Source organism: Camponotus floridanus, unplaced genomic scaffold, assembly GCF_003227725.1.
Source record: "Camponotus floridanus strain SB8 unplaced genomic scaffold, Cflo_v7.5 scaffold14, whole genome shotgun sequence".
NCBI lineage: Eukaryota > Metazoa > Arthropoda > Insecta > Hymenoptera > Formicidae > Camponotus > Camponotus floridanus.
In genome coordinates this window covers 2,084,184-2,109,335 of record NW_020229259.1, presented here as the reverse complement: position 1 = coordinate 2,109,335, position 25,152 = coordinate 2,084,184, and the positions used below count along the sequence as shown (strand labels likewise).

The following is a 25,152-nucleotide window of genomic DNA, read 5'->3' as shown; positions in this document are numbered from 1 at the left end:
AATTATAAGAAAATAATATAATAACTACGATTCAACATAATAGCAGTATATGAATATGAAAATGTTGTACGTTGTAATTAAAATACATGATATAATTATTGAATAAAATGATGTCAGAGGAGAATCATAATATCGTAATAATTTATTGCACGGTAAAAATTATCAGGACAGTTATTATCAATTATACGAACACTTTACCGAAAATTTTTAATATTATCTAAAATTCTACATTTTATGTAATTTTCATATATATACAATGATTTTTATCTTTGCCTTTTAATGGGAGAATTTACATATTCGTATAGCATGTTTCAATATATCGAAAAATGCTACATTAATCCCCATTTACGATGGAACTTATAAAGTATTGAATTATCGAAAATTTTAGCAACCTTTTATCAGAGACTTCGACTTATTCCGCTTGAATTCTTAATCAAAGATCGGCGCGCCCTGGTAACAGCCACCTCAATCCCGCGGTTTGCTGAACATCCACTCGAGTGAGTCGGTTTCCTTTCAACCGAAAAGACTCATCGCAGAATTTTCCGAATTTTCGTTTAGCCAGCTTCTGTTCGACGATAGACTAAAGTAATTTTGTATTATATTAAGTATTATATTTCTCGATATTTCCATAAAATTGTATTAAAAACCCGTCTGGTTTAAATTTAATAACATAAAACGAAGTAGATATTGCATTATTATTTGATTGACGGTTTTTCATCGGAAACGGCTGTCTCTCAGTATTTTATTTAATAATTAAAACGCATCAATTATTAAAATTAATTTTGATCAAGTGATATGCAAGACGAAAAATGTAACATCAACAAACTGGTTTAATAAAAATATATTTGTTTATATTTTTTATACATGTATTGTGTTTGTATTCGTCGAAAATAAACTACCGCCAAAAGAATGTCATTTGTACCGGAAATATACACACTTTAGCTATACATTAAAGGTACGCGCGAATGTGCATGTTGACATTAATTTCATTGTTCTGTTTATTCCCTGTGAATGAAATTAAAATAGCTTCTCGGACACGAGGCTCTTGACGAATGGGCAGGCGAGCAATGGTGATGGTGGTGATGGTGGCGGTGGCGCAAAGTGGGGAAGGTTTAGCCCGAGGAGTGGAAGGACCTTATTGCGACTTCACCTTTTTAATTAAAGTTTGAAACTGAACTAGAGAGCGTATGCGAGATAGCACCATATACTCTCAAGTTGGTAGAGAAGAGAAGCGCGGTGCATAAAATAGTCAAGTGTAGTTTTCCCAGCAGTGAGCACTGTCATCCCGCTTGTTTAACATTCCGGCCATTATAAAATGAGTGGCTGCCAAGTCACCAAGTATCTCGCTGCCGAGATGTAATTTCTGGAAATATGTAAAATTTTCTAGTGCGTCATAATATTTACTCGATATTCCTTATGATGATAGAAAGTGACAGAGAGAAATTGTCGAGAGAAAGAGCGAGTGAGGGAGAAGTTTGAAATGATTTTTACGCATGGTCAAGCGAAATAAATCAAAATAATACTTTTAACGATACTATTTTTTTGTTACCGCTTCATTGAAAGCAGATCACGTAGGACGACATAACGCACGCACGCGACTAGCGCAATCTGCACGGGTGTCTCGTATCTAATTCGCTTTCTTAAGCTTTATAGCGCTATTCTATTGTCTACGGGTACCATTAATTTCGCTAATGGTTAATCGATAGACAGGCGAGTTGTGGGTACTATCCTACGGTCGCAGTTCACGTGTAATTGTACGGATTCGAGCGATCTGCAGGAAGCAAGAAGTACAATAAGGCTACAACAAAGGTACTTGCAGAGCTGTAGGAACGGCAGCCAGTAGTTAGACACCTGTTCGCGGCACATACAGACACGCGAGCGTGTGTGCGCGCGGGAAAAATGAGAAAAAAGGCAGCGACGAGAGACAAGACACGAGAGCGATCGGGAAGAGGAATTATAACCGGCGAGAACGGAAGGTGCTATTTATTATCAACCTCGTGGAGCACAATGGCTCGCGACTGCTGATTGATGTTCTCGCCTTTAGTCACTGTCCGGCGTGTGCTATATTTACAACAATCCGCCTAACCCCGTACATCATCGGAGAAAAGCGCAGCGGAGTCGCGAGGCGAGTGTGCGCGAGTGCGTTTTGCCTCTCCGCGAGATTTAATTATTCTCCATCGCACTGATTTCCGCTATAAACTTCGGTAATTAAAGTGATAGAATTATTCAACGAGGTGCAGCGTAGCCGCGCCCGATATGAATACGTGAACGAGCTCTACGTGCTATTTACACAATTTCGAAATATACGTCCGGTTACACATTCGGCGTACAATTCGCGTTTGTTCACAAAGAGAACCTATTTCGATGGTGTGCGTTAGCGCGCGCGTGTGCGCGCGTTGTATGCGGGCAAACGTAACGCGCCGATCGCGCCAAGTTAATTATTTACGCAGCGAATTTATCGCGAAAACGTTATGACCGACAATTACATGGAGTCAAATAATTCGGCGAAAAATACGCGACGGCCATTATCAGAATCCAATGCCGCGGTAGATCGAAATCAGGGATGGAATATCGCGAAGGAACCAAACGTCAGCGAGTAATCAGCATGGACGTTCGACGCGGAGATGATTCTACCTAGAATGTGACGTAGACTCGTGCACACACATACACACGCATGGACTTACGTGACGAGAATTAGTTACCGCACGGAAGCAACCAGTGGCGTACATCTCCATGCGGTTGTCTCGTAGATTTCCGGTAAACGTTCGCAAAGTGCTTCTCGAAAATCTTAACGCGCTCCTTCGGTATTCTCCCTGTATTTGCATAGTAACGAATGTATATTTCGCTGCAAACCTTTTACTTCCGTTCTCCGAAAGAATGACACTGCCATGAATGGGCGCGGTTGCCACGTGACGCGTCGTGCATCGCCCGTGCATAATACGGGGTGAAATTGCGGATGGCGTAGCGGGATGAGCTTTCCGCATCGTCACTATCGTGATCATTTAACTCTCCGAGGCAGGCCCGATAACGTAAGCGCGCCCGCTTTATCTCGTCCCTATCTCGCGAGGCCGCATTATTAATTGCGTGACAGCGGAGTTGCTCAATTGCCGAGAAATTGTCGGCACAAAGCGCCTCGGAGCGTCGACGACCGCATCGCGCGTTCACCGTTCGAAAGAGACGCGTGACGCGGTTACCGCATTATGGTGACATCGTGAGTGACTCGACAAAAGGACAAGACCTATGTACCATGCACGATTGGCCCGAACATGGAGATAATAGAACGCAGACTGCGCGCAGTTCGCACGTACGATATAATAGCCGGTGGCCGCGCGCGTTCCGAATCAGGCGCGTACACCTCGATCTGTCACGGTGACAGCTGAGCTCTTTGAGGTTGACGGGGGGGCTGCCTGCATTTTTTATATCGCCGAGGAAAATATAATAGAAAGTCGCCTTGAGAAAATATCGTTCATTTTCTCGTCACATTTTCGTTTCAGTAATGTACATATATTTTGGAGTATATATTGCTTCGAAAAATTGTGGAAAGCCTTTGAGAAAAAGAAGGAAATGCTGTTATCTCTTTCTTTTAGAACGTGAATTTTTGAATTATCTATTTTAGATATAAATCTTTTTGTTACAATCCTATCGTGCTTGCAGACATGCAATTATTCCGAAAAGTTGTAAAGAAAAATAAGGTTTAATCGTGTATCGCGTGTTTGTATAACAAGACAGATTAGATTTTCTCCCGTTGATTTCTTTGGGAAATGTCGTTGTATATTCCTATTACGCTATTAAACTGAAGCACGCAAAACGTATATTATATCTTGGAATTGATTATATAAATTTACAAAAGAGTGGTTCTATTACATGACAAAATGATTTCAAATTACATATCTAGACAATGTCTAATCCTTTGCGATCCTCCTAATTTATTATCGAAATCTAACAATTTGAATGCGACGCTCTCTTTGCATTCTATAAATATTTATAACATTTAATATAATTTTTATATTGCATTATAAAAGTGAATCAGTGTATTATCATTGATTTACAGTGCTGTACTTGTAACTGTTTGTAATCAGTGACTATTTACTGTTTTTCAGTAATAATACATTGATTCACTCTACTAAAAATAGTATTCACCGAATCAGTGTATTATCACTGAGAAACAGTAAATAGTCACTGATTACAAGCAGTTATAAGCACTGTAAATCAGTGATAATACATTGATTCACTTTTAGAGAGTATGTATACTTTCTTGTATTAAAGGCTACATGCTGACAAGAGATAAAATTGAATAATAAATATTTAATACTGACTTTTAAATAGCGTGAAAATAAATTCGGAGCGCAAAGGATTTTATCGGCGGCTATTATTTATAAGTGACCCACAAAGAAACGCTCACGTTTAATGAGAGCAGCGTACGTCGCAGGTTCCGTGATCGTGCCGCAGTGCTCAATCTTTCTCTCTCCTTCACCGATGTCCTTTCCTTCCGCCACCCGCACTGTCACTCTCCTCCGTCCCGATTGCCTCTCCGGCCGATTATCGTAATTCACAAGTCGCCGTCATCTCACAACCGTACACACAAAACACTGTATCGTGACGCGCGTATCGTGAGTGAGGGAAATCGCTGTCAGCGGCGACTTACGCGGTCACTTACGCGGCGGCGTGTGCTTTTCGCGCGTCCGTTTTCGAGCCCCCGGTGCACGGGCAATCGACAAGAGTAATGCGTACCCCTCGCGACCCCGTGACGGACTGAGGTTCGCGCCGGCGGCGCAGCGCCGCCGTGACCCGTGGCGACACCTCGAACTAAATCCGCGCCCGCACACACGCGCCGCGATTAGGTTGGTATTCGTCCGCTCCGCGCCACGCGATCTGGTTCCTCCTGCTCTTCTCGCCAATTTTAACCCTTCGGCTACCGGCGGTGCTTGTGTACACCGATGCCGGCTGCGTTTCACTCCCTGCGAATTTTGCCTCTGTGAACGGTAAAGATAGATGTACGTTGGTTTTTATTATTATTATTATTATTATTAATTTCGACAAAATTAATTTTAGAATACGCGCTTTAGAGTATATTCTCTCGTTAATTAAAAAAAACAGTTACTTCGATGAATAAAACGAAGAGGTGGAACAAATATAATGCGCCATTTTTTCCAGTCGCAACGTGGAATGCGAAACGGTGAAGTAATTGAGTTTTTGTAACAGTCAAACCGGCGTAGTTTTTGCATTGTTTCTGTTCTCTGTTACCGAGACCGTAAATATACTACCCATGCGAATATGAATACGACTTCATTACCGTAGTTATGTGTACACTTTGCAAAATGAATAAAATGTTTTAGCAGTAGAGCGATATTACGACAGACCCTGCTGGTAATTAATATATAAAATTTACATGCGCAATAAATAAGCAATGCAACAGCACGCCCATATGAAGTAGCGAGCTAAAATTATTAGAGAGAAAAAACGCAATTTACTAATTTTACAATCCTAATTCGCGTAACAGTGAAATGATCTCTTTTTTTTGTTTCTTTTTTACGTGTGTATCGCATATCAAGTAAAATCAGCATCAACTTTTATACCACAGAAAGTTTGAGCAAGAGAGAAGGAGAAATGTAATGCGTAATATTTCTCAACTAATTTTAACTGCACAGAATTTTAATTTATAAACGCTAGTTAAAAGAAGTTATTTCAAGTTGAATATTAAAAAGCCGCAAGGAAGAGAAGAGATCGCGAATTAATTTTTTCCTAAGAAACAATCGCCTTTAAATTACTCGAGATCTTACCGCGTCTCTCTCCTCTTTCTCCCTAGACAAAAAATGTGAAGAAGAGATATTTTATATTCATATATATTTGCATGTACCCTCCAATTTTTAAACTTGATCGTTGATTGAAACTTGCAGGACGGCCAATGGTGAAATTTAAAAATTTTCGATAGGTTACTATACGATATTGAAAGTTTCGACGTTGGTCATCGTGCAAATTAATCGACGCCAAATTCAAGTCGCTGTCGGAAGCGGCGGTAAACGTTTCGATAGGGTTAAACTATTTTTCATCTTGTGCTTTATAGTTTCCGGGGTGTTGCCGCAAGACAGCGATGTGGTTTCACGTTGCTCTTTCCTACAAGCTTTTACGGGCTGGCTACGGTAGAGCGAAGAAGGTCCGACATGGTTCGTCTCGTTCGACGAGCGGCGAAGGTTGACGCGGGAATCCAAGGGAGGAGCGGGAGGAGGAAGCGTTCGTATGTAAGTAACACCGCTATTTCGAAATATATATCGTTGCGGTAGGTCGCCGCGGGGAGATCGTCTCTTGTAGTATCCCGACAACGAAAGACGCAATTATCGGCCAGCATGGCGCCTCGAAGCTGCTCGGCCCGGCTGCTTACGGCATTTACCGTATCGCTCCTACGTAACCGCTTTTCTTCTCGGGATGCTCTATTTACTTGACGTTAAACCTCGCGCGCCTTTCCATCTCCCCGTACTAATGATAAAGGAAAATTAAGGATTACAAGGAGGAAGTTTCAGAAACGCGATGTATCTTTCACAGAAATGTCATTTATCCAGGATTGTGCGACAGAGATCTCATGTTTCTTTTTCATATCGAGGAGTGTTGTAAGAGAAACATGAATCTTATATTTCTTTCATAATGCTGCAAAAAATTATTCAAAATTTAAAATCTACATAAAATATATATTTATAAGTCTTTCGATTAGCTGAATCTTTTACGAAATTTTAGAAAGGAGAAGAAATTAAAGAAACGCGGTCTGTCGCAAACAGAAATGATGTCATTTATCTCGGAGACATGAATTTTATATTTCTTTTAGTGTGTTATAGAAATTGTTTAACTATAAAACCTTACGATTAGATGAATGTTTCGTGCGAAATTTTTGCCTGGGATGGCTAAAACACAAAATAAAAATGAAGAAATTTATTAACAAAAGTCAGCTAATATCCAGAAATGTTTCGACCATTTTCGGTATTGAGCGGCTTAATTAAAGCTGTTTATTAATTTCGCGATTCGTATTTCCCTCAAAGTGACCCATATTCTCTCGTACCCTCCATCTTGCGTTCCTATTAGCTTTTTCAAACCACAAATCTCCCGTACCCGCGGATGTGGACACATGGTGTAATTTAGCTCTTCGATTTGGGTCGACATCCATTGGGCCGAGGTACTAAGCGCCGACCGGAAACATTGGCGAGCATTGTGGCGACACGATCGAGAACAATATCGCGTGTCCATGAATCAAGCATACCTACCACTCGAGACGTCGGTCCCGCATTGGCTTACGGTACGATAATGTCAGCTGATAGCGCGCGGAATCGGCCTAATCAATCAGCAGATATAGATATCTCGCGATCTACAAGGGTTCTATTCTAGGATGGCATAGATCGCGGATATGTAGGGATAGCCGGGAAGCGCGTTTTGTTTCATATACCATTGTTCGTGTGTACACGGACGGCAGTCTCGTGCGATCTACCGCGACTCGCGTTCGCTCTAAACTGGGCATGCCATGTACGGGACGCTGTCTTCTCTCGAGCGGAGTTACGAGAGGAGCGCGACCCTCTGGAGCGTAATGGTAGCCTCGGACGAGGCCAAATACGAGGCACTTAAGCAAAGGCACAGTCGCCAGGCTGACCTCCGCGTTGGAACTCCGACTCCGTTTGTCTCGACGAGCCATCGCCTTTGACAATTCCCCGAACTTGTTCCGAGAAGCTCCCGCCAAAATTGCTCCCTCGCGACCGTTTGGTGACGCGTTATTACGCAAGTGGTTCTACGATGCTCTTAAACCGATAAATCGGCGACGGCATTGAACTCTCTCTCATAATTCGTTCGCGCGATTCGTCTCGCGTCTAAACGAGATGTTAGTAGCTCTCGTTTTCGCGGCGAATCGAGAGAATCGGATATCCGGATATAGCGCGGATACAATCTTGCGCGACCAAGGGAGGCTTTTTCCGACGAGTAATTCCTTTGTGATTAGTGGCTCGGGGCATCGGCTTATCCAGGCACGAGCAAAAGAAAACGTGGGATTGTTTCCTCGAGCTGTGCTCCGTCGTTTCCGCGCCCCGCTCTCCTAAAGCAAGCTTAGATTTAGTGCTACGTGGAAATAAACGCTTTCGCCGCGGTGAACAACAAGAATCGTTCGTTACGTTAATGACAGGTTCCTTCGGGCGAATGGGGAACTTGGAGCTTGCTTTCTCTCTCTCTTTCTCCCTCTCTGGATATCGGACAAAAACTCGCATTCTTTTTCATCGAAATGAAATATCTTTGTGCGCCGCACCGGCCGAATACTGATGCAATTAATCGTCTTGATGCTGATTAATTCCCCGTAATTCGGTAAACATCGTAGAAACGACGCGCACTTTCTTCGACCCGCCATTAATCGGATAACGTAAAATCGTCCCCCTCATCCGAAAACAATGTTTCCGTAGTGAGCGACCATAAATCTCGGCTGCTTCTTTCACTCGCGCGCCTCGAAAGTTTTCGCGTCTTATATTTGTCGGCTTTCGGCCGCGCGCGTCCATTCGATATTTTGTTATGCCATTAATAACCGCTGTGTCTCGCTTCTCGGTAACAGGCTTTCTCAATTAATCTACGTTACGAGTGTGCCGAATGGCGAGGGAGAATGTAAAAGCTCGAAAATTAATATTAATGCACGGAACGGAGAAATCCGCGCGTTTCGTAGAATTCGCGGCGAATCGATATTTTACGCGGCGATGTCAATGGCTATAATGAAAACGTCGAATAATCCGATAGCGGCGTAGCTATTCCTATTGTTTCGCACGGCGGCGAACCTTTATGCCGCATCCAATGAAATTGTTTCACCGACAATTTGCGTTACACCGGCAAATTGCTTCTCCGGCTGGTTATGGGGCGAAACTCGAACTCGAAAAATGAGCTCATTTGTCGTCTCATTTAAATTCGTCCGCGTCTCGCGATCGTGCTCCTTTCGATTAATTTGTCGTACGTATTGGAGGTTTATTTTTTTTTCCTCGCACGATTTGTTTCTAACGCGACAGTTGGAGAAATCGTTGACATCGTATAAAACTAAAACAAGACTCGAGACCGCAGAAAGTCGCGGCGCGTCGATGAGAAAACGAGAAAATATGTCTTTCCCGAGAATCGAGTTGTGAATAGTCGTGGTCGGTTTCGCTCTTGCATGAGAGAGAGAGAGAGAGAGAGAAAGAGGGAGAAAAGTTGCATCGCAAATTTTAATGTAGTGTCCGCTCGAACGAATGACTTTGTATGAAAACTGTCGGCCGCAGCCTGGTGAAACGGATCGCTTCTTTACGTGTCATTACTGTTCACCTTGAACTCGCACGAGTCGCTTTAGCGAGGTATGCGTGTCCCTTTCATCTTTAATGGAGATCGCGTGAACGAAAACGAATCGTTAACGTGGCGAGCAATCAACGATGATCTCGAGGATAATTCATAAATCACAATTCATTTATTACGATTCTTACACTCGCTTCAATTTGCAAACAATAGACCGCTTCCAAAATTGTAATTCGTGTAAAGCATTTCATATTTATACCCATCCTATCATAATTCGGGTTATTTAACGCTTTGCTGCTCGGCGGAATATTATTGAGGCTTCGTTTGATTTACATAGATTGCATATGGCAGTAGTATTAATTAATGCAATGATTAAAAGACCGCTATGAAATAATTCAGATAATATTAATTGCGGCGCATGTTATTAAAATATTCACGTCGCGCTGATGAGTTTGCAGTCGCGTCGATAATGCTTTTGTACGAATATCGTTTCGATACCGTTGTATATTCTTAATGTCCATTCGGATAAAATACGATGTTTAATTCGACGGTTCAGCTTTCATATCACGCGAATGCCTATTTCGATAACTTGATCGACTGGTTACCTCGCATTACGCATTAAATGCGTCTTTGTCGACTCGGTTGTGTTAGCGAGCGATGCATATCCAGCTTTACATCGCTGGACATTGTCCATTCGACGAGCCGCGATATTTCCATATTAACGCGCATCACTGTCAGTTATCGGTTGAAATTAGTCGAATAATTTGTTCACCGACGTGAAACGGTGCGGATAACACGGGAGGAGGGAAGAAGGGGGAAGAGGAGACGCGTACAGAGACAGCGTGGGAGCGAAAACGTGGGACAAAAGAGCGAGAGACGAGGTAGATTCGCGGTTGTTGGAACTTCATAAAGGTCTATTGAGTTGCAATCGGTACAAACTGCGACCATCGCGGTTCTAATTCTTTTTTCTCCTTCGTTTCGCGTATTTATTCTATTTTAAACATTCTCGAGGATATCTATTTTGGTTGATATTGATTTTATACGTTCGCTTATTGAGTGATTTTTTTTTTTTTCGCTACACGATACGATTCGACGAAGGTACACGCTTACGTATAATATGTTTGGCGCGAACCGCTTTATTGATATCGATTATGGATTTACGTGTCGGCTTAATACGAATACTTTGGTACTATTTGCGATTGGCGATAAGTAACGTGACGACATATATGTATAAGCGCAAAATATCTCGTGGCTGGCTGGTGCCGGGTGAGTGAGTCGCGGTGAGGGTTGACCTGGCAGTCGGATCGATCCACTCTCTACGTAGAAACCTAGCCTCTTCTTTCGCGTTTGTGCCCCTGCGTCGCGCCTGCTTGCGCTCATGCCAGCCGCAAGGTTCCACGATGTTTTGTATCCTCCGTGTTCCGGGGAAGTCGCCAGAAAGGCCTCGCTCCAGATACCGTCGTCGCCAAATATTTCCAATTGACCCAGTCAAGTTCCCCGAATGAAAGGTATATCGGATTCAGACGCTCGAATTCAGAACGTTCAAGAATATCCACACATGCTTTGTCGACTCGCGGAGAGGCTTTTGCGAAAAATGCTTTCACCATCTCGCGTCAACGTTCTCCAAAAATGATCGATCGACATTTCATCGTTATATATAGGTCGTCTCCGCGTCTCTACCGCGCTTTACACCTGTTTGTAGCCAATTTCGGTTATAGGAATATTCCGGCGTTGTATCCGTACTTGGGAACGTTCCATCTATCCGCGGCGACCTGCTCCAGATATTCCAACCGAACATTCCAATTAGCCCGGTCATGCGCCCTCGGACCACATAAAAGGCATGAATTCCGCGTGCGGATTTGGAGGTTCTGGGTCAGGCAAACCATGGAGCGACAAGCTCGTCTATTGTTCGCGTTCGCTCGCTCGGTTTGCTTGCTACGAGAAGGAAAATCAAGAGGTTAGCGTTATCGTAGAATTGGAGTTCAGCGAATCGAATTCTGCAGGCGGATGGCGTCGTGGAGATTCCCGCTAAAGCTCGTCATAGAACGGCGGGGGTAAATTGAATCTCTCTGTACGTCATTCTTATGTTAATTCTCAAACGCGCGCACTTTGTAATGCCGTTACATTGTGCCGGCGTATGTGCATAATGGATGGAGCTTGACGATATTCCCTAACATTGCGGCCAATGAGACTGTCATCTTTCGGCGATGTCATCGGTTGTCGCCTCGTTTTATGCTTATCGATTTTTGCTTATCAAGGTGTTATGGAGCATAAAGTACAGATTAATATAATGGTTCTCTAGGCGAGGAGCTCGTTTATTGCTTACTTTGAGACACGCTCGAGTATCCAATCGCGTCGATCATAAAATCTCTCGATACATACACTCGCGCGGTCGCTCATGGGACACTTTTCAACGGATATTCTATTCGTTCCTTATTTCACGGCAGCGAAATTCTCTTAAATACCGGAAGGATTCGAACTCCTCCCGAATTGCTTAATGTCTGAAAGCAGAAGCCTGACCTATATTCTCACGCTCCCATTAAATATATAGCTCTCGTCCCATAGTCGAAGACGCCGTCCCCGAGTTCAGCGCGATATCGGTGCTAGACTCCGATGTGTATGTATAGCACGTCTATTATACCTCACTTTACGCAGTCACGTGCCTCAGCGGTGAGATTCAACATAACCGGTATCGACAGGTTATTTCTGAAGGGGTAGTCTTGCGTAACTATCCCTCTCTCCCTCTCTCTCTCTCTCATCGATGAAAGGGTTTAGATCCGCATTACTGCCTTAGAACCATGATTACTGTATCCGGGACGGCTATAACGTCTAACGTAATGGTAGGCAATAAATGAATGCGCCTTGTTACTCAATTCGATATATATAGAACATGTGTGCGTGACTCGTTAACCGCATCGTTACTTTCGCGCGCCATTTTTCTCTCTGATTTCCGATGCATCGCCAATAAGCTCGTTATCGATGCGAATGCAGATTTGCGTATTGCAAAATATACCTTGCATTTCCAAGACATTGCACGGTCGCCGATCATTGGAGCTTCCCTCTTTCTCTTTCTTTCGTTGAACTTCTCATAATTCAACGAAATACGAAAGATACTGCCGCGAAGACGGGCCGTTGCAAGGAAACCTCTCCTGGACTTTAGTAGACAATATATATCGAGGGGTTTTCCCCTCCTCGGGATCACGAGACGACAGAGGCGTAACGCGAGCGAGCAATGATCCGTTCATCGCATCGCATGAACGCGGGCGTCGGGAAGGGTCGCGCTGCCGTTTCGCGCTCGGCGCATCCTTTAAAGCCCGTCGTATCCCGCAACGGCACGGCACGAGCGAGGAGAGCACGGCAGGAGCAGGCTGGCTAGATAGCGGGCGGACGGGGTGTTCTCTAAGGTGCCGCGCGGAACGACGAGGTGTTTCTCGTTGTTGCGGGTATACAAACAGGGTGTGGGGTTGAACACAACGAGGGGTCGGAACATTACGCTTGCAACCCGTCTTACCGCTCACCCGGCTCCATCCCCCTTTCTGTCCCGCCGCCCCCGTCCCCGTCCCCGTCCCCGTCCCCGCCCTCGCCCTCGCCGCCACCCCCGGGGGCCCCGTGTGGCGTAAGCGCTGTTTATGGAGACCGCAGGCGGCATCTCCCGTCGAGCTTAGCGCTACCACTGTGTTCAGCCAGCCTCGGTTACGAGCGAAGGGATTTTCTACCGGATGAGGATGCTCGTCTCCGACAGCAGCGACGTGGCTTTCTCCCGGTGGTATACCCCTTTGCGCTCGCGGATCTCAGTTTAATGTATAGAAATAAGCTCGTTCGATGTTCACATTTTATTTCACGCGAGACAGTAGTAGCGCCGATGGTGAATATTCGGACGAATTTGTCACGCCGACGTAGAATTGCGTTTTTTGCCACGGGGCTTTCGTTTACGCTACGATTTAATCGCTATAAAGGCGACGCGGGACGTTCCGAATGCACGGGCTAAATGGTCCGCGATTCTTGTCAAGTTTTTTATAGTCGCTTCTGATTGCGCATTACGCGGGAATATAAACGCGACCGGGACAGTGACGCGAACTTGGCAGCTTTTAATGCCGATTTCACGGAGAATCTGGCGAAATAACCGTTATACAAATTTTCCTCGCGCTTCTTTCGCTCCCGACTCTCTCGCGATCGTGCAACGAGTGTCCCACCGAGCGATCGCGTGCAGGGGACAATGGTATCGCGAGTCTGAATCGTCGTAAGTACATTTGAATACGTTACGATCGCGTAAACGTAAGCCGATGCCGGGCAGTTTTTCGTTGGAGACGTCTCTGTAGTTCACGAACTCTGCTACGGTCGTGTTTGGAAAGGTACGCGAAGCGTTATGGATATTTATGCAAAGCGAGGGGTAAGAGATATTGTTTCCGTTTCGTAGACGGAAATCACACGGCCGTCGCGCCGGAAAACAAAAACATTTCCCAGTTACGTTCCTCGCGAAGCACGCGGCGTTATATCTTCCGACGTGCAGACACGCTCGCGATAGTCGTTGGTGCGTGCGCGCGTTGCACGCATATATGCCCGTTACTCACCGATTTAATACCACAATCTCGAGAAACCCGACGAGACAGCAGAAAACTGGAAGACGGAGAAGAAACAGAGAGAAAAATGATAGGGCGGTAGGTCAACGCGAAACAGCGTGACGAGGAGGGGGCGGAGACGGTGGATTAAAACATTTTTATACATTCTTTTCCTTCCTTCCTTCCTTTTTCTTCCTTCCCTCCCTTCTGCCCCGACCCGTACCGCGCCGTCCTACTATTTAAGAGGCATTGCTTCGCAACCACTACGCGAGACAACCCCCAGTTCCTGAATTTCCTGTCTTGGTTGTTCTTCTCGTTTCCTGTCGCTTCCTTTCTCCGGCTGCTCATCCGCGACTCGGCCAGGGTCGCCATCGTAGGAAAAATTATTTTCCTCTCACTGACAGGTGAAACGCGTAAGGTGAGCGAGATTGGACAGACGTCGGCTTTCGCGAAAAGCGGACAATGAAAAGAGCAAAAATAAAAGAAACGGATGATAGCGTTCGTAAACGAAATAATAATACGTGTATGCATGATATGAGGATTTGCAAGAATTTATTTTAGAAACGGTGAAACCGATGTTCGCTTAGGTAAATCGCCGATATCATCTCTCGCGAATCGAAGATGTCTGTCGCGAATTATTTCGCCTTCCTGTCGTGCGCACGGAAGAGAGTTAAAAAGTTTGTTTGTACGTTTGCACGTCCCGTTATGATCATTGCCATCGGCTTTGCTCCAATTAGTGTTGCTAGTCTGACTTAATACTTTTCGCGTTGCCGAAGCCGCCGAACGGTTTTTCTTAAGCCACGGGAGCGGAGTTCAAAACCTCGACCGGAGGTTTTCAAGCGCGGTGACCCACCGAGGCGGATTAAAAGCTGCGCGAGAGCTTCCCCGGCTCCGTCCCGTTCCTTTCCCTCCCGCGGGACCCCCGGACGCTTTTTTGTTCCGACCGGCACGATATCTAACTGTAGGTAAGAGGCTTTCGCCTTTGAAGTCCCCTCACTTTTGCAACTTGTATTTCTTTCATTAACGTACTTCGCTCCCGAGTATTTTCGCGGTGCGGCAGGGCAAAGCCGGTGGAAATAACTCCTCTTCGTTCTCTCTCTCTTCAACCCCGCCCGCGCTATCCCGCGCCGTACGCGCGGTAGGCGGCATCGTAAAAAAATCTTCAAACCGCATTTCCTGGGTTAGTCTCGCCAGTCTCTGCATCGAAGCCTGTTCCGCTCTTTTATCATTAATTCTATCTGAAAGTCCAAGCCATCGTTAATTCCCTTCCTTAATGCACAGCGTCCGGACAAAATCCTTCATGTTTTACAACCCATTTGGCTCTATAGCGATATATATATGTGTGTGTGTGTGTGTGTGTGTGTGTGTAAAAAGAGGGAGGGTATTAGTATATTTTGGCCTCCTCGTGCAACGCTATCCACCGTACACGCGGAGGATATAGCTGCCAGTAACATTGGTGAGGGGTGATGGCGAGGAAAGAGGAAAAGGGGGAGGGCAGCCGGTGGGCTCAGGTGTTTCCACCGGCACAGCGGTATAGCGGGGCAAAGTAGTGTGGTCGATATGACTGAAACTACCCCTTCCCCGTAAACCCCGTTGATCTTTCTCTGTCGGACCAGCAATGTTTCTCCACCCGCACTGTTCTTTCCCTCTCCTTCTCTCTCTCTCTCTCTCTCTCTCTCTTCGTTCCCGTATCCGGAACTCGTCGACCTCACGACCGTCCTCCTTCATACACCTCTGGATCGTGCGATAGTGGTGGCATTCGCGGAATTTTGCTTTTATAATATTTAATCACGTTGAATATTGGAGAGCTCTCTTTCTCTTCCTCTCTCTTTTTCGAAGTATATATAAACCACGCCATAAATTATTTGGCGCACAGGATTTCTCAGTTTAGGACGCTATTTAAGTGGCGCATCTTTTTGTTTTTTAGCGTGATACATATTACGAAAATTAAAAACAGAATATTTTTGATACAGAAATGCTGCGAGCATGAACAAATAAATATTTTTAAAAATAGTTTCTGTTGATAACTATTGGAAGAAAAACATAGAAAAAATTGCGTTCTTAATATTTATTTTATATATTACAAAGAATTTCATATAAAAATGATAACAATAATCTTTTATAATAATATATGAAATAAATAAAAAAAATGTAATTGATTGAATGTGATAAAAGAGGTTAAAGTGAGAGGCAAAAAGTGCATAAACGATACTGAATTACAAAATTTGATCTTTAATTAATATTCAAAGTTTTTGCGGTTAACAGGCACAGATTTAATTTTACCTGCTGAACCATACCGAATTCTTCCGATTCTATTGGGAGCACGGACGTTTTTTCGACGACCGACGATTCGGAAAAAAGCCGAAATACATGGCGGCGCTGTCATGGGAAATTGAAACATGCTGACTAGCAGACCAATTTCGTCCTAATTAAAGGAGTTTTTTCTTTCTCCCGTGAGATTTGTCTGTTCGGGATACGAATATCTCTCTGGAAAAACGTGGCGCTTGAAAACGCGAAGCCGTTTTACGCGACAACATCGAAATTTAAATATATGCGCAAGTGGGACAGCTTAAATAAACTACGTGTCAGATACGTAGAGTGTTACAAAATATCAAAACTTTTTAACTGTATAGTCTACATCTAAAAATACCAGAAAAGATTATTACGAGAAAAAGCTACTCAAGTTTTTGTTCTTGCGAATAAAACGTTTCCTCTTCTCCGTTGCATTTCACTGAGACTTCCTCTTGATTACCGCACACATATACATGTGTTCTTGTATATGTACTGCGGTTAGTTTGTTGTTATCATTAGAAGGAGTTATGGCGACATAAGCGGTTGCGAAGTAAGGTAAGAGGTGTTTAACTATGCAGAAATAAACATGCAGGTCGGATATTACTTCTTTAAAAAATAAAACATGACTTTACCGGTTCCATAATTCAATATATTTGATTGTTATTATGAACTTTATGGTTTTCGAAATAAAAATAAAGTTTTATAGACATATTATAGACATATATACAGTTCTATTTAATAGAACTATTTTTATAATTATTTTTTTAAAAAATATAGTTTTCTATTTAATATAAAATATTGTAAAATATAAAAGAATTTTTATAATATATAGAAGAAAATTTTATATAATTGCTACATCCGTGTATAATAAAATACTATATACATAGTCATGCAGAATGTGAAAGCAATAAATGTTTTAAATAGTTGGTGTAGCAATAGACTCCGATTGCAATTTGAAAAAAGCAATTAACTTCAGCGATGTACGAATTGCTTTCATTATTTTGAATTAATGCAATGGAGTAGATTAATTTCGTTCATCGATGTAATTTTCACAAAAGAGCATCGATGTTTGACATTTGGTTTACACAAGAGAATTACGAGAATCTAAATTAGTTGTATGATCAATCAATTTTGCTACATTCCACGAGTTTTATATGTCACGAATGATCATTTTTCACAAAAATTTATTCATTGGTAGAAATTTTCAATAATTAATCTGTATCCCCGCGCGAGATGAAATTAGATAATTAAAGACTGAAGTCTTTATGATTGCTTTCTTTCTTTCTTTCTTTCTTCGATAAAGTTTTTGTCGCTTTGGAAAACTAGCTGCAATATTTTAATAATATTTGATACAATTTTAGCAAATAATATTATTACTGACAATGAGACAATCATTCAGTAATTTTTATATCAGTTAATTGAATTTATTCTAGATATTTGATTAACGGTTGTGATATTTCTATTCTGTATGCAAATGTACAATGGAATTAATAATAATTAAATTAAAAAAAAATCTTAAAGTAATTAAAGATACGAGAATATACTTTTATTTTATGTGATAATAAATGAAACAGTGTAATAGACATATTGGTTATTGATATAATTATATGAAGTTTTATAAGATAACTGTGATTATATCATAATGCGAATGAATATGCTCATAAAGCAATCCCATTTAGATAAACTAAAATTATAACTTTTCGACAGGTATTAATTTAATAATCTCAAATAACTCTCTCAATATAATCTGTGGCTGTCTGTCAGTTAACTTTTGCGACGGAACGGACTACAAGGGTGCTAATTAAATGATTCGATTACAGCCGCAGAAATTAAGATTCGCCGCGGAAAACTAAAATTCAAAATAAAGCGTCACAGCTGGTTCCGGAATTTTAATGATTAGAGATCGTTCTTGTTGAGAATTGATATAATTGAAATGTTTTTATTATTAAAATTTTTGCAAATTATATACAATAATAGTAAAAATATATTATTTGCATGAATTCTTTGCATATAAAAATCCGAAATGGTAATTTTTCAATAATATATACTAATATATACTGTTATTTTAATCAAATGAAATTGGTGCAAAATATTTTATATAGTGAAAAATAAATATTGCTGGAAAGAGCATAAAATTTGTTATAACCTGTAATTTGAATTGCTGGAAAGAGCATAAAATTTGTTATAACATAATTTTTAATATAATAATTTAATTTAATAATTTATAATTGTATTGTAGAATAGAAGAGAAAGAAAAAATTCATTCTTGTATGAAATTTATAAATTTTCCATTTATTTTACATTTATTTATTTAAATCAATAGAGCATAATGAATGCACAGCATAATGTAGGCAATACTGTATGTGAAATTAAAATAAATGCACATTATGTCGTTTAAATATAACTAATATAAGCGACGACGCACCCTTTGCACAGTCCATTAAATTCAATCGGCCGTGATGGCGATAAAAAATGCTTATTAGGCGCACGTGCGCGGCTCCTTTAAAATGATCGGTCCTTCTAAAAAAGGGTAGCGACTCACAAGCGGATATTGCAGTGCCGTATAAATAATAGCCTCGCAGTTTTCACGCCAAACAATAATTAGCTTTCGCAAATGGAAAGATGCAATGCCGAGAGCTGACTGCTGACAGAGGGTCCGCCGAACACGTACGATTTTAGTTTTTGCAACGCGTGTCATTTTACGCACATGTGTGACTGCTGACGCTGATGCATTCATAAACGATCCATCAATTTTCCGAGTCGAGTCGCGAAATATCGAGGAGATGAGTTCCGAAGCGTGGGAAATACGGGTGGGCCTCGGTAGACTTTAACGCGCGGTTAAAAAAATTCTGCGGCTAAGCCATTAAGTTTTCTCGAAGCTCTTCGTCGATGATAGATGAGACGCGGAGTGGCGAGTAGCCGGCGGATCAATAAATTAAATCAAGGCACCGACTGGACCGGGCTTGAAAATGATATCGATTGAACGGGGTGGAGGCCGATGGTATAAACCGTGGTAAAACCAGGTGGCTTATGACTGATGATTACGGAGTGAAATGCAGAAATCCGATCGAGATCGTAACAAATTGAAAAAGTCGGACGGGGCGTATCCGAAAATATATCGCGTCCTAATTCGATTTAGACGAGGTTCCCTGCTATGCCACGGATGGGAACTGACACGTACGTTAATATTATTTATAACTAACGCTTTTCTGGAACGCTCGCGTCCGCGGTGACTTAATATGCGGTCTAAACGTCCCATATAACGTTGAGTGAAAAAAGACAGCGATGAGATGAAAGACGTCCCACTTGCGACGTAAAAAGAATGTAAAAAAGAACGAAGAAATAAGATGAATAGGGTTGGAGGTCAAAGTGGACATACATACAAAGAGAAGACTCCAAAGCTCGTCCACTTTGCCACCCCCGATGTTGGCTCTCGTCACGGTGGACAAGTCGACCGACTTTAATATGCACCCCAGAAATTGAATTCTCTCCCTTTTCTCACCGCTTCCCGATCCCTTCCCCGCTTTCTCAGCCTTCGTCAAAGCCCGGCTTCGGCCTGAGAGCGGAACGCAGGTGCGGCGGGATCCGTAATATGGATTTAAGAACACTCGGTGATATTGACGGATATGAGCGTTCCCGTGGAGGCAAAACGCCCCTCCTCGAATGCCGTCGTGTTACGCGACGGGAGTCATGGCTGGGAATGCACACGTTTGTTCATACATTTGCAGCGGTGCAGTGAGTCACGCTACAATCTCACAGTGGGTGTTTTTCTCATTCCGGCTGATCATAAAGTCTTACTCTTGCGGCTTAACACGCGCGTCAAAACGACACGGGGTGCGTAATGACAAGGGATGAGTTTATCCGATGACCGTGTAATCCATTATTACGTCCGCCACTCCCGATGACGCGTACCGTGTGCAGGAATCCAGAATTGATCCCTAGAAACGTCCCGACGCCAAGTACCAAAGGAAAATACACAGAGGGTGTTTGTATTCGATCGATTAACCTTCGAGAGTGCAATTACTATCAAAACTGACATTCACCGAGAATATTCACCAAATGTCCGTGGAAAGAACCTGCTTTATGCGCATATTTTGTTGAAAATACACGATCTCTCTGATGATATATACGAGACTCGTTGATATCGAGACTGATGATGTGTACGAGACTCGCGTAAATTTTTTGCGATATTTCTTTTTATACTAAATCTCTCACTCGGATTGCCCATCAATCAACTATTTCACAGTTATGTAAAAATGTTTGTAAGCGTAGCATTTCACTTGTATTTGCCACTTTCATCATTCAATTCTTTCAATCGACATAAAACGTTATCGCATTATAAGCTGATTTATTTTCCATCCTGTTTCATGGCAAGAGTTTCTACGGAAAGCATCCGCTGGTTTAATCTTTGGATGCGTAAATAATTTCGCGTTTTCGAGTGCACTCGGTGTGAAGATGAAATATTCATCGCGACGTCATGTATTTCAGCGCCGAGTTAAAGTCTGTTGCCGGTGTCAGGAAGGGACTGGTAAAGTTACGATTGTCTTAGCAAGTGCGCGAGAAATAGGGTCAAAGTAATGTAAGGGATTAGGATGCTTCGTAATAACAGGCGCGAAACTTTATTTTAACTTGCTCATATAGCATGAGCGCCAACGATACTGGCGATCCTAAAGTTTGAGTAAATTAGAGTAATCAATATTTATTTGCGAATTTTCCTCTTTTTATATTAATTATATTAAATAAATTATACAGAGAATAGAGAAGTATAATTTTTCATTTATAAACATTTAATTTTATATTAAATATCATAGACTTTTTATTATTTTAATAATAAGATCATGTCATTTCGAGATATTTGATATTTATATAATGTGATAAAAATTAAAAAATTTTCAATTAGCATTGTTATATATACTATTTTTTAAAAAAATTTAGAGATATTAATTCGCAAAGTTTAAAATATAATTTAAAATCTCTTTTTTACGGACTTTTTTTTTTACGGATATTTTGAACTTAGTTTGAAGTATGATTCTTTTCTCGGAAATAATTATCCAAGTTTCGCTCTTTCATATATGTATACATTCCTCTTATTCGACATATACAGTGCATACACATCCTCGAGCGTTGTGATCCGGGAGAGTAAACTTTGCTCCCCCTCGCCATATGCCGTATCTGACCCGTGTCTGATATTCCAGAGATGAATGTGTACCTCGATTACCACTCTTCTCGAAGAGTAAGTTAGACGCTTTAGGATTCATATACGTTCTGTCAGTTTGCTCGGTCATCTAAGGCCCGAATTTCTCGGGCTTCTTGCTACTTACTGCGGCCAAATCCGTTAAAACCGCGTCCAAAACAAGTCCGATAAGAAGCATTTGCGACGAGTTAGAGCATTAGATTTTTTCCTCAAGCTGCTTTCCGGCCTTCATCAAGACGGGATTTTGCAAGAGTGACTAACAGAGAGTAACAGACGTGACATATAGTAACGTTTATTACGACAAAAATATAAAGCTGTTTAATTTAAAGCTGAACTTTTCGGATTTGCGCAATGAAATCTCGAAATAGATGAAAGAATTTTAACGATATGAAATGTTTTTATGTAACTTTCATGTTAATGCGATCTGTCAAAAAGTCATGTCTTTGATTATCGTATCGGGAAATGTATCACACCGCAATACGGAGGTAATAAAATATGCAAATTAGATAGGTATATTTGATGATTTCGCGGTCTTCCGGGACGATGGGATTTATCGGTGCCGAAAACTTTCCATACTTGGACCAAGTTGGCAGACTCGCGAGTACACGAAGACGTACAAGGAGAGTCCGACGGTATTAATACTGAATTGCAACGCGGCATCGGCTCATATTAAATGGAGCATTGTGGGCGTTTCGAGGAATCGATCGTCCACAAAGTGGCAATCACACAGAGAGTGAGACTCGATCACGTGATTTCCCGTGGGTGCCGTCACCGATAAATGATCCAGCTGTTGCAGACGCTGCCACTCCACCTTTGTGGATCATGCCATGCTTACTTCATCCCTGTGGAACAGCATGACGCAAATGTTTTTAAAAATCACAATTTTATGTAACAATGTTATAGTTTTTAAATACACCTCAATATCGCGTATTCGGAAATAGTTATTTCATCATTTTTTTGTCAATATGGGCTTTAGTTAAAATTTTTTAAATAAAAATTTTTTACAGCTCGCGATATTTTTCCGCTTGTATGTAATTTATTAGAATAATAATGAGAACGCTAGCTATGATAGGTGGAAGCTACGGTGTGTGTGTGTGTGTGTGTGTGTTAGACATTAACCGTTAATTAATAAATTAATTAATAAGAAAAAGTCAAAGCATTTTCCGCTAATCAACCATTTGCAAGTTTGCTTCGGGCGGGTTTCCCGCGCGGAGAAACTCGATATTTACCAACTTAAGTATCGCATTATAAGCTGCTCCGAGAGCGGTATCGACGGATAGTTCCGCAAACATTAAATCCAAGATACCAACGTCGGATCCCCGCGTTTTCTCCAAAGCGCGGCGCATCCAAAGTGAATTAATGTAACTCCGGGCTTGCGGATAAAGTAGTCAGATTCCGTCGCGATGCGGGATTCGTCGCTGCGATGCGCCCGCGTTATAGATAGACCGCGTATTCGACGCGCATATACTATGGCGCACAGAGAGAGAGAGACACGCTCGCCGTTTACCTAAAGCATCCGCGAACGTACAGCCCATCTGGGATATTACGCTCATTCCTTTCCGCCCGGTCCTCGTCGTTCTCGGTCGTGGTAACTCCGGAAGATATTGCATAACGCCGGTGTATCGACAGGCGGCCCGAATCGCCGTCGCCATCGCGCCGGTTAGATTTATTTTTCAATGCGTCCCGCAATGGAACGATTCTCTCCGCCAGGGTTACACGCGCGGATATAACTTGCGACCGATTGTACGTACGTGTATCGTACGTGTGTAACACGCGAGCTCGTCTGCGAGGATGCGACGAGGGTGTTTCGGCTCCCGGATTCCTCATCGCGCCCCGAGATCCGCGCTCGAGCGCCGCGAGAGAATGGATCTCGCTTTCGCTAAAAGCTCGATACTTTGTATTAAATTTCCCAGAGCGTGTTGCGCGACGAGACGTACCGGGACGACGCTTCTCGACGACCATCCTTCATCCACGGCGAATGCGCCGCGCTTCTGTCCCGAGAGCGAGTTGCATAACGGAAATTCAGCTGTTCCGCATTGTCCGCGAATGCAGGACTCTCGGCTGACGCGTCTCTGGTGTCTTCTTACTCGTTTGTCAAATTGGAGCCCGCCTGGCTCCGTATTTCATCGTAGCAATTCTGCGGCGGACGCATTGCGCAATTAATCGATCATTCATTGTGCAACATTAATTATTCACTGAGAAAAAAATCTGGTTGTATTAATTAGAATTCTGGTAGATTCAATCGTGTATGTCTATTGGAAAATGGACGAACCAGAATTCTTGTAGGAATTACCAGATGAATCCGATTAATTTCCTCCTGTTAAATTTACTAAATTTTCTGGTTAATAATACTAAACTCCCCGGCACCAAGTCGTCTAAAATTTTTTCCATCTAATCTCAAAAGTCTGTTTAATATTCTGAATTCCAACACGATTATTGCATAAGTTCAATCCAGATTATTGAATAAATTATTTTAAGTTTGTTAGAAATTAAATTGATAAACAGATGCAAGAAGAGGATGCAGCTCAAACACACACAATCAGAGAGCTATACGAGTAAAGTTAAAAGTGGCTCGCCGTCTAGTGGAAAGCAAAGAAGTTAATGCAACAAGAAATTTTATAGATTCAACCAGAAAATACTAACCAAATCCTTAAAGTAAAATCTATTAAACATTCTAGTTATAAAAAATCGAGTATTATCATGATAACTAGAAATTCTTGTTTGATTTAACCAAAAAATGCCTTCAATCATATACGTCTTGTTGGTACAATCAAACGATTTTTCTCAGTGTGTAACATACGGTTTCATGATTTCTCGTAACGTCGGTGTCAATTGTATAGGCGCAACACGATAAAGTTTCTTAAAAAGCTAGTCGTTTTTGACGCCGCTTTAAAGTGTTTCTCGTTTCATGATGCATTTCGCAGAAACGAGATTAAATTTAATGGCGTTCCTTAAAAATACATAGACAGACGGCGCGTTATACTGTGAGAGCCGTTGAAAGTTTTGCGGAAGACTCGCAGAAAGTTTTAATTTACTTTCGAGCCTTGGTTTATGCAGTTCCTTGTCAAGTACATGTGTGTCGCGCATAAACCGAGTTCTCTCTCTTTCCCTCTTGGAATCCTTGGGGAAACTCGTCGACGTCAATGATGAGCGCGACGATGTCGCCGACGAATTCTCCTTCAACAAGTCTCTTCCTCCAGTTGGAACTCTTCGCGATCTAAAAAAACGCTCTATATCCGTCTTTCTCTCTTGGCCCCGTAATCGGAAGATTGTTTGTGTAACGTCGCGACTGATACAAGCTCTGATGATTTATTTTGACAGATCGCATATTTCTGTTCCCGTCCTGAATACTACTTTTTTTAACTTTGTTAATTCGAGCCTCGCGTTTCATATATAACTGCCACAAAAAAATCTTACGAGTTAAACAACTTCAGCTCTTGATGTGCCATTTCAAAAATGTCAAATTACTCGATTCAAATGTTATATTTGTAACTGAATATTTCCCTGATTACAAAATATAAAGATATTCTCGTTATGCGCAAACGTATAATTACATTTAAAAAATGTAATATGCGCTCGTGTATATAAAAGTATCTCATTTCCACCATAATATCGTTTATTGAATTTTTTTGCCAATGATGGACAATTATAAATATCGTTATTTATTTTCCGCGCAAAATCTCTTTCTAATTTTACGCGTATTGTATTTTTTTCAATATTTTAATTCGCCTTGAAAATCGAAAAGGTAATTTCGAGAAATAGTAATTGTCATTTAAATTTTCAAATAAACGGTGACCTTTGTAGCTATTCCGGTATTGTCGCTCGAATATTGCGGACTGC

At 42.0% G+C, this 25,152-nt stretch overlaps 2 protein-coding genes across 3 annotated transcripts in view; one reads left to right on the top strand and one right to left on the bottom strand.

Annotated features, from left to right (window-relative positions):
* Positions 1 to 4,738, bottom strand: part of LOC105255635 (epithelial discoidin domain-containing receptor 1) — a 137,089-nt gene extending 132,351 nt beyond the window's left edge. Inside the window, exon 1 of the mRNA XM_011265043.3 lies at positions 4,403 to 4,738. The gene's annotated coding sequence lies outside the window, so the exon portion shown is untranslated. The remainder of the gene's footprint in view (positions 1 to 4,402) is intronic.
* Positions 1 to 25,152, top strand: part of LOC105255637 (discoidin domain-containing receptor 2) — a 503,453-nt gene that overhangs the window by 35,696 nt on the left and 442,605 nt on the right. The window contains exons 1-2 of one of the 2 annotated variants that reach the window (XM_025406309.1): positions 4,925 to 4,994; positions 6,065 to 6,239. The gene's annotated coding sequence lies outside the window, so the exon portion shown is untranslated. Of the gene's footprint in view, positions 1 to 4,924; positions 4,995 to 6,064; positions 6,240 to 25,152 lie in introns of those variants that run through there. The other variant, XM_025406310.1, reaches the window with a different exon arrangement.